The sequence below is a fragment of the Aphelocoma coerulescens genome, chromosome 2, assembly GCF_041296385.1.
Source record: "Aphelocoma coerulescens isolate FSJ_1873_10779 chromosome 2, UR_Acoe_1.0, whole genome shotgun sequence".
Classification (NCBI taxonomy): domain Eukaryota; kingdom Metazoa; phylum Chordata; class Aves; order Passeriformes; family Corvidae; genus Aphelocoma; species Aphelocoma coerulescens.
In genome coordinates this window covers 5,751,416-5,770,773 of record NC_091015.1, presented here as the reverse complement: position 1 = coordinate 5,770,773, position 19,358 = coordinate 5,751,416, and the positions used below count along the sequence as shown (strand labels likewise).

Sequence of the window (19,358 nt, the reverse complement as noted above, 5' to 3'; positions counted from 1 at the left end):
GCTGATGACTTTCTGGTGCCTCAAAGACAGTGTGAACCTTCAAGCTGTAACATCTCAGGTACCTTTTAAGACCAAGGGCCAGTGGGGGGTCTTTTACCAGCTTCAGCTGTCCCCAGGTGTGGTTATTGATGAATATTGAGTCCATCCAGCTGGAGTTCACAGGCTGAGGTGTTTTGGGTGCTGCTTTCTCTGGGACTCCCTGACTTCCTGAGGAAGAACACAAGGGCTCAGAGCTGCAGCAATCCAAATGCTGCTCCAGTTGGCCTTTGGCCTGTGAAGACAGATCCTATTGCTTGTTTTGCCAGGAGCAAGCACTAGAGCTACAGGCATATCTTCATAAGGCCAGGGGAAGGTTTGATACCTGGAGTTCAGTAGCTCTTTACTGCTTCCAAAACAGGTAGAGTGCATCAAAGTAAGGAAGACTGGCCCTTCCTCTGCTGATTCATGGGACAGTCCTCCCTTTAAAATGTCCTTTCTTTCTCAGCTCTGTTTAATCACCCCTTCATTACTCATTCAGTCTAAAAGAAGTTTCTGGTTGTGCCGAGTGAAGAATTTTTATTTCTCCAATCCATATGCCTGTGCAAGCTCAGCAAAATCCACTGGCACAGAGCAGCTTGGTTAGAATTCTGCAGCTCCAGGGGTAGGCTTTGAGCATGTTTTTTTCCCCTTTGTCTTTGTGCGGACACACATACACACACAAGGAGAGGGCAAAGGCTAAAACCTCAGAGGGGCTGCTTACAGTTTCATCAATATTTCATGATTAAGAAGGTGACAGAATTCTGCTTTATTTAATAAGAATATTCCCTAGGTAGGTCCTGTTTTCCCAGCCTGCTCCTGTAATTACAAACTGTTTGTGCATTAGCTGAGCAGCTTCAACCAATTTCCCCCCCCCTTTAACTGTTTTAAATTAAGGGGTTGACTTTTGCCTTGGTGAGACCCATGCTTTTCCTGGAAATCAGTGACATTTTTCATAGATTATTTTAAATGAATCAGGAAGGGAAGAAAAGAAAGTGTGAGAGAGAAACTGGGTGTGATTGGAGGAGCTGAATTTCACCCTCTCTGAGCACAGCTTGTGAGCATCAGGCCGTAGTAGTCAAAATGTCAGAAGAGACTCTCTAAATTGAGAATTGTAATCTGGGGCAGTGGCACCCACCAGCTGGATAAATGGTGGCCAGCAGAGGGGTGGGTTTGGAATCATGTTCACCACTGCCACAGCTCCCTGCAGCAGAAGCTGTCACTGGGAATTTTCACAGCACAGAGTGCAATGGGCCAGTACCTGCTTGGCTTCTAAGGGCTACCACAAAATATCTTTTTGTGAGTAAGCTCAGCGCTCTGCAAGTCCCTGGTGCTTTACAGACACAGGAAGGGTGGGGAGCACGGCCATATTTTGAGCTCCCAGCATGGAGATCGGAAGGGGCTACAAAAAAAACACCTCAGGTCTTTGGCTCCCCTGCATTGTTGCAGCTCAGTCAGGGGATGGACACAGCTCCAAGGTGAAATGGGGACAGGTCATGTCCATGGGACTGTTGCCACACCGTGGGAGCATGCAGTGGTGCAAATAAGGGGAAAAGGAGGCTTAAGGCTCCTTAGCACTGTCATCTAAGCAAATCTGTGGCATGTTTAGAAGTATTTCTGTTGCTGGGTCCATGTTGGTTCATCTCCACCTCCCAATGTTTTAGGCACAGCATGCATCAGGGGCAAGCACAGCACGGGGGTTCACTCTGGGGGCTTTGACCCTTGGGGAACTCCTCCTGGTTGGTGTAACACACTCCCTCGTGAGCTTCTGGGAGGAAAGCTGATTTTCCCCTTGGACAAAGCAATGGACTTCAGGACCCTAGGAGCTCCGAAGCCCTTGGGATTACCCCCTTATCAGGATATGTTTCATTAGCATCTCCAATGGATGCTGTTAGATTGTCTGAAGGTGTCAGTGTGGGAAAGCTCCGTCCTTTCAGGACTCCCCACCATGCTATCTGTTTTAGTCCACAATCACAGCTTAAAGGAAGCAGTGTTTGCAGTGAAGACATGGCAAGTAAATGACAAGGTGAGACTCTGAGGGGTGCGGGAGGACGTGGGCAGAATTTTGGGAGGTTGCTACTGCTGTCCTGCCTCCCCACATTCATCTGACTTCTTTGTTCCAGCCCTAGGAGGGCAAATTCCACAGGCGATCAGCGATTATTCAGCCTGCGGCAGCATCAAAGCAGCCTCATTTCCAGGGTTCGTGTCTGATGTTTGGATTCTCTGGCACAGGGACAAAGTGAGGATTTTCCATCAGCTCTGGCATGGAGAGCTGTATGTGTTCATATGTGTGTATGTCTCTACTTGGCTCCTCTCACAGCTAACACTCCTTGGGGTCTCCACTCTTCCTTCTGCGTGGAGCTCTCTCATCTACCTGGCAGCCTATTTTTATGAAACTTTAGGAACCTCTTAACTTTGGGAATGTTTAATCTCTTTCTTATTGGTGTGAAGTGTCTATTTGGTTCAAAAGTTATTTGGGTTGAAGATACAGAGGTTAGGATTTCAGAAATAAAGTAGCAATAACCCTTCATTTACAGTCTTACAACTCCCACCTTGCCTCTCAACAGGAGCTAAGAGTGCATTTTACAAAACTAATTTTTTCCCCTCCCATTTGCAGGACTATCTGAATACATGTAATTGGAAATGCTCAGTAAGTGCCATGAGCATGTGTCCTGGGTAAAGATAATGAGTGTGATGTGAACATCACTGCACACTGGTCTTTTCCCTCTGAACACATCACAGCAATCCCTCCTTCTCTTGGATAGTTTTCCCTCTGCCAACACCACATGGAGTCAGTGTGGTGCAGCAATAGGATCTGAACAAAGAGGGAAAAACCCTAACCTATGCCTATATATCCCAAAGAACATTTAAGACCTCCCGAAAATGTCTTCTGAGGCATGGGGACATCTTCCAGTAACCTTGGACATATGGTCTCCTGGCGGGGCAGCAGCATGGGTGGCTCAAACCAACGGGCAGAATTATGTTCCACAGCTGCCTACATTTATCTGGGACTCTGATGGTGTAGTCTGGGGTTTCCACCTTCTCTGAGCTGCAATTTTCCTTTGGTAAAATGAGGTGCGGCTACTGACCTTGTGGAATGTGCTTTGGGGTCTTCAGTTGGGAAGCAGCCTGTGAAAATTATGTATTATTGGGAAGAAGAATGTAAAACACTAAGGTCAGAAGGTGACTAAAAGAGCTGTCACCTGTAGGTTGGGATACTCTGAAAACCTAATGTCAATAAATGGGCACTCTGATGGCTCTGAAAGCTCCTGCTGAGTAAAGGCAAGATGAGAGTGACTCTGAGAGGCTGCAAATGTTTCTCTTGTATGTGGCAAATCACCAATTAAATCTGAGCTGGGATTAGGCAAATTTACTGCTCCAGGTTTAGAAAAGAACTACCAGGTTCTAGAGGGTAGGACATGCCTGGTGGGGATAATGCTCATTTTTTCTGAGACCAAAATTTATAAATGATGTTGTTCTCAGAAAACAAGTTGCCTTAATGAACTTTTTCACAGATCAAGTTCAACTCTTATCTTGCTCCAGGATGCAGGTTTGCTTTTAATGGAAGTCTTGAAACTAAACAAGCAAGCAAACAAAAAATAATAGCTAGTTATTAACAGTTTATGCTCTATCTGAGAGCTTATGACTTGAGGTGTTTGCCCTTATTTCACAGGTAATTTTCCTACATTCCTGCATGTGGATGAGTTCATACCATTCTGTTTGAGCTTTTCAGAGGTGGGGAGGCAGCTGGGGTCAATAGGAGGCACAGGCTGTGCTCTGCTTCACGGCAGAGCTTTCTTGAAACAATTAGAAGTGGATGCAGTTCTGCAAAAGCGGTAGAAGGGATCTCCAGTTTAATTAGGCTGAATAGCCCCTGAGCAGATGCACAAGTGTCTCAAGAGTAGGACAAACAGCTGGACTTCATGCACCCATGTGAGATGCAGGACAGTGATCTTGAGGCATAGGGAAGTTGGGGGGACTCTGAAGAAAATTTCCATTTGGCTGTAGTGCCTTTCTGAGCTTTCCTGTGGCTCCTAGTCCTGTGGCTGATCTGCAAGGTCAGACTGCCCCGTGCTCCCGAGCAGCTCTGGAAGATGAATTTGCAGAATCAGTCTTGCATGTTAAGGGCAAGGAGGGAGTCTCTTTGCTCTGTGGGGCTTTAGTCCTTCAGTCTCACCACTTGCTTTGGCCAAATGAGATTCTGCTACATGATGGAGCACATCACCAACTCCAAGGGCTGCTCCTAGAGTTGGGAGCAGAGCTGGGTGTCCCCAACAGCCTCTCTTGCACCACATGGCACCATGAGGAGGTCTGAAATCACCAACTGGATCCATGGACAGCAGGTGTCTGATCTCATGAGCTAAAACTCCATCCACCCTTCAATCCTACAGGTGCTTTAGCACCTGTAGGACCTTAAAAAGTTGTCTAGCACTCCAGGGAGTCCCCAGATGCCCAGCCTCTCTGCCCCAGCTGACTCAGGATGTCTCTGAAGAGGAGCCTTGGTGCTGGGCTATGAAGACTGTTGGATGAGCAGCAACATTTGTGTGTGCCCACGGACACAGCCTGTCAGCATTGATTGCTTGTCTCACCCTTTTCAGAGGATATTTTTTCCTGCTTTGAATGTACAGGCAGGATTTTTATTTGGAAACCAGCACTGACTGGACAGAAGTGGAGCAACCTGGGTATGTGGGTCTGTAAAACTGGCTGTGGCACTGACATGGCCAGCAGTGGTAGAGTGGAGGCAGGAAGGGCAACTCCTTCAAAAAATGGGTAAATAGTCCCAGATCTTCCCTCAGTGTCTGTCTCTCACCACCCAGAATGCTGCAGAATGATACCCACGGCTGAAGAAATACCGGGCATTATTCCTGGAGTTCCCTGCAGCCTTTCAGAAAGAAAACCTAGCCCGGGAGGGAGAAGTCACAAGTTAATTTCCCTTATAAAGACAATACAGAACGGGTGGGTCTCATGTAGTTTGCACCCAGCTCTGAAGTGCTGTTTGTGCTGATGACTCAGTTTGCTGCAGTGATACTCACTGAGACAATGAGAAAAACCTTCCTAGAATACAGTTTCTCAGAAGAGGTGGGCTCACCTGAAAATCAGCTGTTAGTTAATAAAATTCATCTGCTGACTCACATCTTTGTGCAGTCTGGGCTGGTTTGCTGTGACCCAGGGAGGTTTTTTGGATCTGAATGCAGAAATCTTTGGCATCCCTGTGCTGCTACTGAATCCTTAAAAACAGTTTCATCAAGAGTAGCTGTTACTGCGAAAAACTCTTCCACACTTGCAGTATGTTTCATGCAGTCAAGGTCTAGGAGAAAGTTATATAGCAGACAGCAAACCCCACCTACACTTCTCTTTTTTTTTTTTTTTTAAATTTTTTTTTCTTTTTACAGACAGATGTCAGTGCCTTTGAGTGTATGCTACTTTTCAAAGGGGCTTTGTAAGCTGATAACACATTCTTCCAAGGCTACACAATACTTAGCACTGCTCTAACAATTTTTATCTTCAAAGTGCTCTCCCCTGTGCGAAAGGAAAGTCAGTCTCTTCCCTGAAGAATTTCAAATTTAAAAAGGCAAAAAGGTGTTAGTGGAGAATGGAGCTACATGAAGCAAGTTCTCAGACAGTAGTTCACTTGCTATAAACAAGTCATTTTTGGTTAAACTGAAACTTGGAAAATGACACCACATTTTTAAGGTTTTTCACCCCCAAATATGTAAGGAAAACATTTTTGGAAATATTGCAGTCTTGCACCTTGCTGTTTGCTAAACCAAAATTTTATATATCAAATCAGTATTTTGCTTGGCAATATAATTAATTTTTTTTCCTTCAAAAAACTGTAAATATAAAAAAACCTCATTGAATGAAACAGATAATTCATTTTGTATTTCCTGGTTCAGCCACTGAATCACGGAAAATAAAATCAATGCGGGGAAGAGCCTTTAAAAAAGAAAAACATTATAACCCCTCCTGTAAAATGGAGAAACTAAATGGTGGTGGATGCCGCTGCACTGATTTTTATGGTCGACCTTCTGGCTACCCTTGCCCTTCCCAGCCCCATGTCATGCATCAAAGCCAGCTTTGCTGTACTCATGATTGCTTGAGCACGGTGCTGAGATGCAGCTGCATTCCTTCATCCTGTGCAGACCAGGACCCTCGCAGGAATGTCTCTGCACAGAACCTCTGCCTCTTAGCTCCTCTTTCTTCAAGATCAGCAGATGGGAGAAGGAATACAGGAGCTTCTGGAGCTGGTAAAAAATACTGTGGGATGGCTGCTGCAGATCACTTCTGTTGTATGGTCCTGTTTGGGGTATGGGTAATTCCAAACCCCACAGACCCTGTGCTGGACAGCAGTGAGATGTAAAACCTCAGCCCTCACCACAGGATAGCTCTCAGGTTTGGGCTAAGCAGCCACTTAGGTATCTGGTTACCAGATAAGAGCAACTTTCCCTTGAAAATTCTTCTTCGGTATCAGTGGAGACCCAATGAAAGCTGTGTTGGTTGGAGGGAGAGTTTGTACCCTGGATAGGATCCTGGTCTTGAGTTATGGTTGAAAACTGCATTAGCTGTGTCCTATAAATGAGTTTGGCAATGGGCAAGGGAATGATGCCTTTGTGAAGGGGATAAAGCATCTTCCTTGGATGAGGAGTGTGGAGAAGGTGCCCTCAGCTGCACTGATTCAGGAACATTCAGTCTTCCTGCTTTGAAGTGGCACCAGTGTTCAGTTTGTGGATCTCAAACTCCTTTCTCTCCTCATTTGTAGCTGAGGCTGCTTGAAGGGACCTTGAAGGAATCTTTTCTCCTAAAGCAAAGATCTGAGCACGGTCCAATCCTTGGAGGAGGGGAGGTTTTGGAAACCTCCCATTCTGCAAAGGACTTGTAGTATGAAATCCATCCCTCACTGGGCTTTGCACACCCTGCTGCAGACAGAGGTTGTACAAGGGTGCTGGAGAGTATGGTGAGACTAAAGAGTGGGCCTTTCCCTTGCCTCAGAGCACCCTAGCTCTGCACACAGTGATAACAGCTCACACCACAAATTTACAAAAGAAGCAATAAAAGATCACCATGAGCACCCTGAGAAGCCCCAGTATAAGGCCTCAGCCTTAAAATAATTAGTATTGATTTGCTCCAATAACTCAGGCTGTGTGTGATAGTTCCACAAGCTACATCTGCCTAGAGGCTTTGTGCTCAAAATAGCTTCCTTTTCCGCTCTCCTTCAGCTCCCGCTTCCTTCGCTCCTCCAAATCACTGCAGAGTAGCATTCTGCAGGGAGCTATGGGGAAAATCCCATTATAGACTGTGTGGGAGCTCAAAAGATATTCAAAAAAAGTGAGCCAGGTTAAGTGAGGTTGGAGTATTAGAAGACAAATTGCTGAAAACCAGGCTACACTTCTGTGGTGTTTCACAGCAAACAACTGAAATCAGCGCCGACAAAATCAGTTCCTTCAAAATTTTGTTTGAGAAGAGCAAACGCCCTGTTGTCTGCAGGTGCTAAAAAGCTGGCTGGAGGTGTTGGTGAATAACTTTTAAAAAGTCCCCATTGCTTACCATAGCTGTGCTAACAGCACAGCAATTCTCCCTGGTCTTATCATTTTGGAATATCCTCCCTGCAGAGGGAGGACGTCTATTTGCATTTTCATGTTAGTGACCAGCACGGTGTGCACAAGAGAAAGTTTAATTATGGTTGGGCTAGGGAGATGAGAGAGCCACAAAGGAAGAAAGGGTTCCCTAACTGACCACCATTTCTCCTCCTCCTCCTCCCCTGGTTTCTCAGAAAACCTCAGGGAAGTTTCTCATGCTTCTCCACAAACAGAACGGGAAGGATTTTAAAGAAAAATTGGGGGAGGTTGGAAGAAAATTAGTTCAATGTGTTCTGCCAGTTGGTCTCCTTATGCAGCCATTACCCTCTACATTGGTTACCTTAAAGCTTTTCTGACGTGTGCAATTACTGGTCCCCAGAGAGACTGAAAAAACACATTTCACAATGTGATGCTGGGGCCGCCCCTGGGCTCCAACTCCTTCCTCTCACAGCTGGGTACTCCTCAACCCCCACGTACATTAATACATTCCAGAGTGTCCCATAGCAAAGATTTGGGTAATTTCCCCCCCCCCTATTTTTCTATTTGCAAAGCCAAAATAAATAAAATAAATAAAGACTCAAAGTTTCTAATAGAATGATATAAATCGTTGGGCTGTTATGTAGTAAAATAGTCATGCCCTGAAATACACATTTATACCACTCTTCTGTTCTTTTGGGAACAGCCCCACTCTCCAAATGGAAGGAAGACTCTTCCTGTAGCTTTCCAGAGATGCCTGCCCCAAAAGGGGAGAGAAATATCCTTCCAGGCAGCTAAGAAGCACCAAAAATTGGGAGTATGATTTAAAGGAATGAATGTTATGATAGCAGTACTTACCATGAAAATTAAGCCTTAGATGGGAGGTCACTGGGGATGAAATTGGACCAGCATCAAGATCCAAAACTCTGAAATAAAGTAGAAGCCAAGTATGAGATGAACTACTTGGGGTAGACCAGTTTGCTCCCTGCTTTAAAAGAACTTTATTTCTGAGGGAAATTGGTAAGGGATGCAATGACATGAGGAAAAGGAACACTTATCATATTTCCATCGGTGCTGTTGGCGGAAGGGTGATCTGCTGGTTTCAGTGTCACGTGGGACCACGTGTGGTTGTGTGTCCCATACTGTGCACATGTAGATCCACTGCACACATGTTGTACCCTTGGGTCTGGGCTTTCCAGATCTGCAGGCCTGTCCTCAGACTAGATTTAACCTCTACTTTGAACTGAGCAGTTGGGGCATGAGGAGAGGGGGAGCAGATGGACTTCCCCCGCTCAGCCCCTGTCTCGTTCAGAAGGACTCAGTCTTGCTTTGATCTCACTTGCAAGTTTTGCAGCTGAATGGATGCCAAAAGAGGAGCTGCTTTCTTGAAAGTCTGGCCTCTAATAGCCTGCTCTGCTGAAAACAAGTAGACTTTGACATTTTTGGGTGGGATTCACCCCACAGATTTAGATGTTCACCTCCAAATTCCCATTACAGTCAATGAAGGTCAATGCCATGCATTTGTCTAAATACAGGCATCTAATGTCATTTTAAATGCCCTCTTTTATCCAAAATGTCTCCCTGGGCTGGTAAACATTACCCAAAATCTGTGGAAAACTGCACCCCCATGGAGCAGTAGCTGGGAATGAGCCAGGACACCCCAGAACCTCTAATGGTACCAGATGCCTCTTTTATACAAAATATTTTATCTCCTGATCAATATTATGTAGAATCAAGAGCAATGGACTTCTACAAATGATGAGCATTGACTAGATCTCCATTGGCTACAAAAGACATTAAGCATCTAGCTCACAAAACACCTAAATTTAAGAGTCAATCTGACCTTTGATCCCATACCTAAGAGCTGATTCCTTCCTCTTGCTGCCTGCAATTCATAACCCAAGTGGAACAGCCTTGAGCTTCGGACTGGTGGCCCCTGTCCCAAGCCCCAGTGTATTACAGCAGACTGGCTGGGACACCTGTTAGGTCTGGCTCCTTTGGGAGCTCTTGGCTGGTTCATGGGGAGACAGTGACAAGGACATGGCCCTGGTGGCTCCAAAGGGACCAGTGGCACAGTGGAGCAGCCTGATGGCCAAAACCCAGGACGGTTCTGGTTCACAAAGCTCTGGAGCAACCCATGCCCAGCTCTCCATATAATCCTTGACCTGGCTTTTCTCTTCTGCTATGGTCTGTTTGCTCTGTGTTCACATTATCCAGGTTTCAGGTGTGGTCATGGTGCTTTCAATTCCCTTGGAACTAAGGTGGTTTTTTTGCTTAATTTTCAGGCTTATATAAATTAAAGAGCTAAGAAAGTGTATATGAATATGACCTCATTTTTCCCTCCTACCTCCCCCCACACACTTCCCCAGTTGACATGTTTGTGCAAATGTTGAAGATGAATAACGTAAATAGACTTCTTTAACAGTGATAGCTTATTAAAATAGCATGGGTGTGTGAATTTCTATCGCTAACCAGGAACCCTGCTGCTTACCAGTGGCAATGCCATCCATGCATTATTCAGCAGATGAAAAAGGCCATTGTTCCTGTGTTCTGGAATTAATCAGTTCAGTATGAAGATTACCTGTCACCAAAATATCGTGTTTACTCAGTCCATCAAAACAGCCCTCTCTGACAGCAGTTGAGTTTCCTCCATAGGGCCCTTCATGCTAAAATATGCTTGAAAATACAACAGAGACCTGGTGGTGTTCAGGAGAATGCAAGGAACAACCTTTTTAATCTGTCTTGTGTGCTGGAGTTTAAAGTCTGTCGTGGGGGCAAGAAGGAAGAAATGCATGGAACAAGGAGCACCTGTGAGTTATAATTCAATCAATCTGAAATCTATAGTGTTACTGTGACAGATCTAAATCCGACTTTCAGGTTTAAGCTCTTTCCAGCTGCAGCAGAGGTATGTGAGGTCCTTGACTTCATTATTTTGCTTCCATGGCGTTTCTGAGCCTGGGTACTTTTTTTTACTGAAAGTTGCAGCCTTTCTTCCATTTCTCTTCTCTTGGCCCTTGACCTCTTACTCCGTTCGCTTCTCTTGCTGCCAAAGTGAGGTATTTGAACATCTGGCCTTGCCTATTTTCACCACTCTGCTGTATCAGATTAAGGAGGCCCAAGGTTGAGCTGTGCTGTGGCACATCTCAAAAGACTATTGTGGACAAGCTGATGGAACTGAGGTCTGTGTGGACAAAACCAAAAGCCTCTGTAAAGCAGAAGAGTGGCCTGCTTGGCTTTTTTATTTTGGCTTCTGAGTGCCCAGGATATTTAAAATAGGTTTAAATGCTACTTATACATAGTATCCTCCATTATTTTATATATGCACAGTTTTTCCCCAACAAATACATATTAAAATATCCATTAAATGGGGTCCCATACCTTCACATACATGTGCAGTTGCACAGTCTCAATCAAAACCAAGTGATTTCCTGAGTGGTGACAGAGGAGGTGGAGGGAGCTGTCCCTGTCGTGTCTCCAGGTCCTTGCAGAGCCCCGACTGGGCAGAGGCAGATGTGCAGCAGCAAGGTGCTGCCTGCCTCTCTGTCTGCAGAGGCACTGATTTCAGTCTCTAGCCCTTAATTTGCCCAGATGCTGCTTTTAATTAAGCTCCGAAAGTTTCATGGTCTTTGAGACCTCTTCCACTCTGTTAATTTTTGTAGGAGCTGGCAGGCAGTGTGATCACAGCCTTGCTTCTGCTTAAATTCAGGCTAAGGTTTGTGTACAGAGATGACTGTTTCCAAGCAGGGTTAATGCATTCACCTGGCGTGTGAAATATCAGCGATGCTGCGTGTTTCCCAGATGACCTTGACTCTGAGAGTGACTGGCCATATGCTCACTTAAGCTGATCTCAATTTTTTTCCTCTCTTGTTGACTTCAGGGGGTGTCTGATCAGGGCCCTAATCTCCATGTGCCTGTAATCCCAATCAGTAAATGAGCACGCACTTTGCTTTATTTAAAATGCGAGCTCCTCACGAACACCGTTTGTACAGATTCCAGGATGGCGATGTGGGGGCTGGTGTCTCCTTCTGGATCAACTACATCCAATAATAAATACCAAGCCTTGCCACCCTCCCAGAGGGATGCTGTCCCATGGCCAAGGACTTTCATAGTGTGTCACTGTCTCTGACTCACAGCTGTAATTCAACTGTGACAATGGCAAGGAGTGTAATCCAGGGAACAGGTTGGCCTTGTTACAGGAGGAATATGTACCCTCACAGAGAGGCAACTGTCTCCATGTCTGTTTGCTCTTAACTAGATAAAATCTGGCTGCTTTGAAAATATGTTTTAAGAATGTTCTGCCATTTCTGAAATTTCCCAAGGAGAAAACCGACTATTTTAATGGAGAGAGCCAAAGAAAGATAATCTCTTTTTAAAGTATTTGGGGAGAAGTGGGGGGTAAAACTGGATAATGATGCTGCTATCGAATATTCCAATTAGTACTTTTAGAAGAAAACTGTTTTCAGAAGTGTTTCTTTGTTCTTTTGACTGTCTGAGGCCCATTTTGTCAGTCTGAATGCTGGTGTCTCTGCTGTTACTGTATAGATCACGTCCCTGGCCACTTGAATTCCCTGAGCTAGAAACAGCTTCATTCATTGCATGTATGTCAGCTCTGCTCCAGGCTCTGTAATAATAACTCTTTCACTTCAGCTGATGAGATCTAGATATCAATCTTGCTGAGGTCACCAAAGGAAAAAAAATGAGCTTGGTCACTTCTCCATTGACGATTCAACACAAACCATATATCTCTGCCTAGGGCGCCTCACACTTCCTCCTTACTTTATCCAAATTGCACAAAAAGCACAACTGAGATTTCACTGAGCTTAAAAAAAAAAAATCCCTCTATGCATGACATCATTCATATTTGGTTCCTCCAATATCATAGGGACAAGTGGCAAAAGGGTTCTCGTTTTATTAATGCCAACCATCTCTAATGGAAAGAAGCTGTGAGGCTGACCTAAGCTCTCCTGAAAGGCAAAGCACAAAAACCCTGTACCCAGAGACATTACATAAAGCTAGTAACAGCCTTTTCTCTGGTGCTACTGAGTAGAGAAAAAGGAGCAAATGAATTCAAGTCTGTTTATCCCCATCTGGTTAGATGATGTGTTATTGGCAGGCCTGGCTGAATTTGCTTTGTGTGGCACCTTATACAAGACACCTAAGGCATATGTCTTCCAGATAAAAGCCAAGTCCCCTGATTAAAGGGTCAAAGCAGAGTGCTGACAGTAGGAAGGCGAAGCAAGCTGTTACTGAGCTCTGCGGAGGGATGGGAGCAGAGATTTCAGAGCAAGACAGTGAAAAGCTGAGAAAAGACGTATTCCATCCAGGCAGAGATACCAGTGCTGAATGGACTGCACAAGATGCAAAAAAAAGTACCTGCTGTTCATTCAAACTGGAGAGAATTCCCCTCCAAGGGCCCAGACTGACAGTGGGGAGTGGTGTGTGAAGGAGACCTGGAAGCAGCAGATGCTGCAGTGTGCCCCTGAAGCAGGTCCCATGCCAGTGGCCTTCGCCACCCCCCTTGCCCTGCCTGTCCCACCATCACCTCCCTCCTCCTCCTTACCCCCCACTCTGGGCTCACTGTGGGGACCTTGGGCTCACCAGCACACAGGATTTGGGCTGCCCCAAGAAAAGGCACTGACCTTTACTAGATGGCTCCAGGTCCCTACTCTGGACCAGCACCAGCAGTGGGGAGTAAGAGCAGTTAGTCACCACCATTTGTCCCTCTCTTGTCTATATTTCCCATTCCTTCAGGGTTTTGCCACTCACATCTCCCCTGGGGACATCAAGGCAGCCCTCCTTGCATCCCAGAAGTAGAGAGCTGAACCTTCCCTGCAGGAGAAATTTCCATCCCCCGGCACCAGGCATGCTCTGGCAGCTATGGCTCCATTCCTGGGGACTGGCTTGTGGTGCCCTGTGGAAGAGACTGCTGCACAGGATCCCCGAAGCAAAGATTAATTAATGAGTGTTTGCACAGCACTTTAAAGGTGTGAAGAGCCATATAGATGCTGCTAAGTATCATTGTTAATTATGATTAGGTGTAATATTGTAATATATAAATATTGCACGGTAAATAGCATGAAGAGCATGAGAGAGGATTTCTCAGCAGTCATGGACATTTTGCCTTTATAGCTGGAGACACATCTACCCATTGGACACACACCTGGTCTGGGAATTTGAAGGGTGCCAGTAGTGAGAGGAGAATAGGCAAAAAGCTATTTTGGTGGTAGACTGTGTGGGATTTTTGTAGGGGGTGGGGAGAAGACAGAAAAAAGTGGCATTTTAAAACAAAACAATGGAAAAACTGACTATTGAATGAACATCATTTCTTCAGCCCATTTTAAAGAAACTCAAACCTCACCAGCAGCAATGTTTTTGCCAAGATGTGTTTTGTCCAAAGGCAGCTTTCTGCTGCTGAACGCTGAGAGGGGTGACTGCAGCCCGGGGACTGTCCCTGGAGTGATCCAAACAGCCACCTAGAACTTTTCCTTCCATGTTATAGGAGCTCCGGTGGTTGCTGGAGGAGTTTCATCTGCACCCGTTGGTGTCTGTGCCAAATGTTCAGGGCTCTAGGTGGGTAGGGAGATGATGCCTGTCCTCAGCTCTGTGGACTTCTCTGTGAGCATCAGCATCTGCGTGTCCACTCTCTGGTCACCCAGAGGGACTAAGGTGGTGTCATGGGTTAGCAGCATAGTCCCGGAAGTGATGGTCTTGCAAAAAGGTGCTTACAGCTACTCTATGACCTGACAGAACCTATCAGCTGGCCAGTTTGAATATTGACAATTTTTTAAGCCACTTAAAATTTTGACCACCTCTGTGGTCCACATTTAAGAATGGACAAAGCCTGGGGGAGCTCTGTCTCGTTTCTGGCGCTGGGACAGGTGGCTGCAGGACCCGTACGGGGCACGGCGGGCCCAGCCCAGGTCCTGCTCGGGCCGGGCCGGACCGGGCCACGGCCATCCTGGATCCATGCAGCCCTATTCCACCTGCAGCCCCCCCAGCTCTGCTACGTGCAGACGGCACGGCCCCCCCTCTCCAGTGAGGCCGAAGAATTCAGCTGAAGCTGCTCTGATGCCCGGCAAAGATCGTGTGAACAACAGCGATAAGCGACATTCCAGCTGCAAGGCCCGGGTGAGATTAACCCTTTCAGTGCTGTGAAGAGCTGAAAACCTGAGGGAGGAGAAAGAGGAGATGCTTAAAGCTGAAATTGCGTTGTAAAGCTATGGTGGTGATGGACTATGATATATCAGAGTACCCGTTGTAATTTCATGAAAGCATGGGGGGTGGAAAATTCAAAGTGTAGTTGTGAGCAAAAGCACCTGCGCTGGAATAAGCAAATGCTGAAGGAGCTGTAATTTGATGAGAAGTTTGAACAGGGAGAGATGGAAGTGATGAGGACTCTTGCTCCAAATCAGAAGGAGGAGACCTCTGTTTCTAGAGATACTCCCAGAGATAATCCTAGAGATGAAGATGAGGGGGACCCTTTGCTCCCAGGGAAGGAGAAGGGCCTCTGTTCTTGGAGATGAAAATACTCCCAGAGATGGGTGAAGAGAACTTTTGTTTCTGAACTGCTCAACCTTAAAATTGTACCCCAGTAGCTCAAGACTGGACCCTCGAAAACAGTTGTGGGAAAAGCTGCAAGTCGGGGGAAGGAACTCCCACATGATGCGAGCAGAGAACCAACCCAGGCAGCTGTCTCGTTGTGCTAATGTCTCCATAGCATGAGCAAGAGAGACTCTTCTTCCTAAATGAACTGAACAAGGTTATTATGGAAGTGGTAAACAGACTGAACATCTCAAGGGTTGTCTTTTTACAATGTCAGTGGGAGAAGGGAGAAAGGTGAGGGGAGGAGAAGTATTCTGAAGGTGTGGTATGATTTTTTTTTTCCCTCTTTTAGGTCTATTAATAAACTTCTTTATATTCTTTCAAGTTTTGTGCCTGCTTTGCGTTTCTCCTAATTCTTATCTCACAGAAGGTAAACCGTAATGAATATTTTGGACCAAACCACTACAGGTGGACAAAAACTGCCCTCCACATTGCCTCTGTGCTCAGACTGAGCAAAAGGGCTGTAAATCTGAGGGTTAAGCTCTTAAGCCAACACACCTGACAGACTTGCAGTTTTAAGTGAAATTCTGTTAAAGTCAAACACCTGTGTATCCCAGAGCCTGGGGCCCTAATTTCTCAGATTCTCACTTTCCTCACCTGTAATACTGAGGACAATAATTCCCTTTATGAAACAGGAGGAGATGTATGGCCAAAGGGCCTGAAGACAAGGAGAGTTAACTTTTATTAAGTGGATTCTGAAGGCCAGAAGGACCGCTTTGATCGATAGGTCTTGTCCGCATAACCTTCCTCTGCACATTCTTTGTACCAATCCTTTAGCCTCTATGTTAGCGCTGGTGTCTTGTTATTCTGTGCCTTAACTCACTCCTGAGACCTCCATCTGCCTCCCCCAGTACCACCCCAGAGAACAGATCTGGTACCTGGTGCCTTTGATACGAGGGTTGCTGTGAGGATGAAATTGCTCATATTTGTTAAAGGCTATAATTTGATGGCTGAGGGGCAGGTATATTAATCAGGGGCATATGAATGCTATTGAAACTCTAATTTGCCAGAAAGAAAGGAGAAGAAGTGAGTAGAGCAGGGAATTAGCACATGATAAATCTACTTAATATACAGAAAGAGAAACTTATAGGGAGCAAGCTGCTCTGTTTTCTCTCCTTTCTGTCATTCATGCCTTATTAATAATGCTTGTGATGTTAATTTTCATCTCACACAAATGACAAATAAAAAGGCCTGATTTATATTGTTCTTGAAATACAAAGATTCATACACAGCCTTGGAGGGAAACTCTGATCACTCATTCCCCCTGGTAAACATAAATATTCAATAATTAATATTGAATTTTCGGAAGGCTGATCTGTTCTCTTGATCTCTACAGCAACCTGTTGACCCTGTCGTGTTACAGGCAGCACCAGATTGAAAATTGAGCCTCATCTGTATCTGCATGTACCAAGTGAATCCCAGTTGAAAGCTGCTGTATTAACTGGTTTTGACCTGCCACGACTGTGTTACTGTCTTGCTGAAGAAGTAGCACCCTGAGTGCACCTTTCCTGCAAAGCTTTGGAAATTGTTATCCTGTACTCGCTCAAGGGAGTCCTTGATATCCCCCATTCCAGCTTGCAGAGAGAGCTCTGCTGCACAACAGATGGCAGGAGAGCCTGGTTTTCCCAGGATGTGCCCACTCTTACCCCAGGTGTCCTTTGAGGTGCACTGCAACCCTCTATCTTAAATTTTCTTCTATATACCATGTCAGGGAGACCTGTCTTTCTCCATCCCTCTACAGAGCACCCAGCTGTGGAGGGAAGGATATGCCTGAAGGAGAAAGAGAGGAAGCAAATGGTTCAGTCCTGCATGGAATTTGGACCTGGCTCCTTCCTTGGTGCTGGTGTATAGAGACCACCAGGAAAGAGAGCAGCGAGTCAGAATTTTTGGCTGGTAACCACTGCTTCTTTCATCTATGAAGACAGCAGTGAGGAAAAGCCTGCCCATAAATTCTCCCAGCTCAGGACAGCTCATTGCTTCTGTAATTGTAACTTTTTAGACCAGCTTTTAGACAGCACAGACCATTCTTGACAGCAGGGTACCAGCTCTTCTCGAGGCTGAGTCCACAGAGGACCATCTCTGTCAACTCCCCAAGAGCCACCGACACAGAAACCTCACGTGACCTGTTGTGTCATCTCTGAGAAGAGTCTTCAGCACTCATTCTTTTCTAGAGCATCACTGCCAAAACAGCCACAAAGGAAGAACATGGAGAAATTGAAGGAAGGAATAACTTTCAAGACATTTTATTTTGTAAATGAGCATTAAACTAAAAAAAAACCAAAAAAACAACCCAAAACCACAAAACCCAAACAACTCCAAGAACACCCTCAGCACAACAAATTCCTCTCTGGACTCCCTAGTGGTTTTATCAGAATATCTTCCTCCTTGCTTGATCTCTCACAACACCCTTGAACTATAAATAAATTTGTGATAGTTATGACACAAGCCAGGCCGCCAAAGCAGGCATGGAAAGTGGATGGAGATGCTACGAATGATCTCTACCATTTGAAGTGTTACCTTAGTGTATTTCTTCCCAGTGACCAAGGCAAGAGAAAGAAGAAAGAAAAAGAGTTGAAAAATGTTTTCTCATCTTGCACTTTCAAAATCATTCGTTTTTAAAAAAACTGCTTATAAATGTATAGGTGGATTTTTGCCCGTAAATAAATGGCTCTTTTGTGCAATAAACATGTAAATTGGACTATGAAGCATTTCAAATACACTGTGTTCCATTTTGGGTATCATAAATATCACAGTGTAACCTCTGCCTCTGTTAGTTTCTGTTTCAAGACATAGGAAGAATCATTCTCACAAAAATACCTTACTCCCTGGAATGGCTTGTTGTAGGTTACCAATGAGTCCCTTAGGAGTCCGTAGGCAGACCCTTTCTGGCTATAAATTGGTGGCACTCCAGTAAAGCCAATGGAGATTATATAAATTGAGGGTCTGAGTCTGTGTGTGTGTCTCCCACTCCCTTATTCATGGCGTGTTTTAATCAGCTGAAGCAGAGAGTTTGCCATATAACCTATTTGAGGAAGGAGAAAAAAAATAGCATTAGAGAAGTGATTTTCTTTATCTAGGGCATGGCTTTTCTGTTTGAAGCTTGGGCTTGTGGTGATAGCTGGGAAAAACCTTGTTGGTGAGAGTTTGCAGGTCTGTAGTGACTGAGAAGAGCACTATTCTTTTAAATATTCTAAAAAATTTTTCAGGAGTTTCTTGTTCATGAAGTGCACTTCTGCCAGTGGCACCTCTGACCACAGCAACATTACTTGTCTGAGGCTGCGCTCTTGAGTTCTGTTTGCTGACCCATTACTGCATCAAAACCAGAGAGATTGAATTTAGCTCCAATAAAATTGCATTAAGTTTCCAATAGACATCTTTTATTTCCAATTGGATATGGCATCTCCCTTTGAGAAAGAACCAAGTGCGGTGTTTCCAACAAAAACCTCTGCAGGTCTTATCTGTGACCTTCTCTCCAGAACTTTTAGCAAAGTCCTGCTGGATTAGGTACTTACTTTGTTAGAAAACATACCTTTGAACTGGTATTGATAAATATTTCTGGGTTGACAACACTTGAAAACTTACATTTGCCATGTAACTCATAGGACTGTCTAGAACACTCCAAGATGATCTCTTTTTGTGGAGTAAGGAGATGATGTACTGTAGAGTGGGGCATGTTTCTCTATTTCCATAAATATCTATGGAAAAGAGGGAAATTTTGAACACCATCTTGCTTTTGGCTAGACATAAACGAAATGTCTTCATGAGTATTTGCTACTCAGCACTCAATAAGTTTTTCAGACAACAATTGCCAGGTGTTTGCTTTTTAAACTGTTCATTCTGCACATCCACTACTTCCACTGGGTGACTGGCTCCCATCTGATTAAAAGTATACTCCGAAGATAATAGGATACCGAATTGTGCTTTATTGAATTCTGAGTATTATTCAGTCTGGCACAAATTTGGAAACATTCTGGGCATTGTGTTTGGTTTTTTTTGAATGCCCAAAGTCCTAGCTCTACTTGTTTACGAAGAACAAGCAAAGCAATTCCACAAAATACCAGGAATCAAATTCAAGCTGTTTTGTTTATACTCATTTACCAAATCTGTTTCCATTCTCTGACTAGCTCTCATTGTAACTAGAGTTTATCAACATTTTTCTAATGCCAACATTTCAGTGAAACAGATTTT

General features: G+C 44.9%; 1 long non-coding RNA gene across 2 annotated transcripts; it reads left to right on the top strand.

Moving 5' to 3' along the window:
- The first annotated feature begins 203 nt into the window (after positions 1-203).
- LOC138106191 (uncharacterized) lies at positions 204-5,750 on the top strand. 2 transcript variants are annotated; one of them, XR_011148927.1, is made up of 5 exons: positions 204-397; positions 518-640; positions 1,980-2,041; positions 2,139-2,289; positions 2,633-5,750. It is a non-coding gene; the product is annotated as an uncharacterized lncRNA (long non-coding RNA). The 2 variants fall into 2 exon arrangements; XR_011148926.1 differs by having other exon boundaries at positions 2,139-5,750.
- The last annotated feature ends 13,608 nt before the right edge of the window (positions 5,751-19,358 follow it).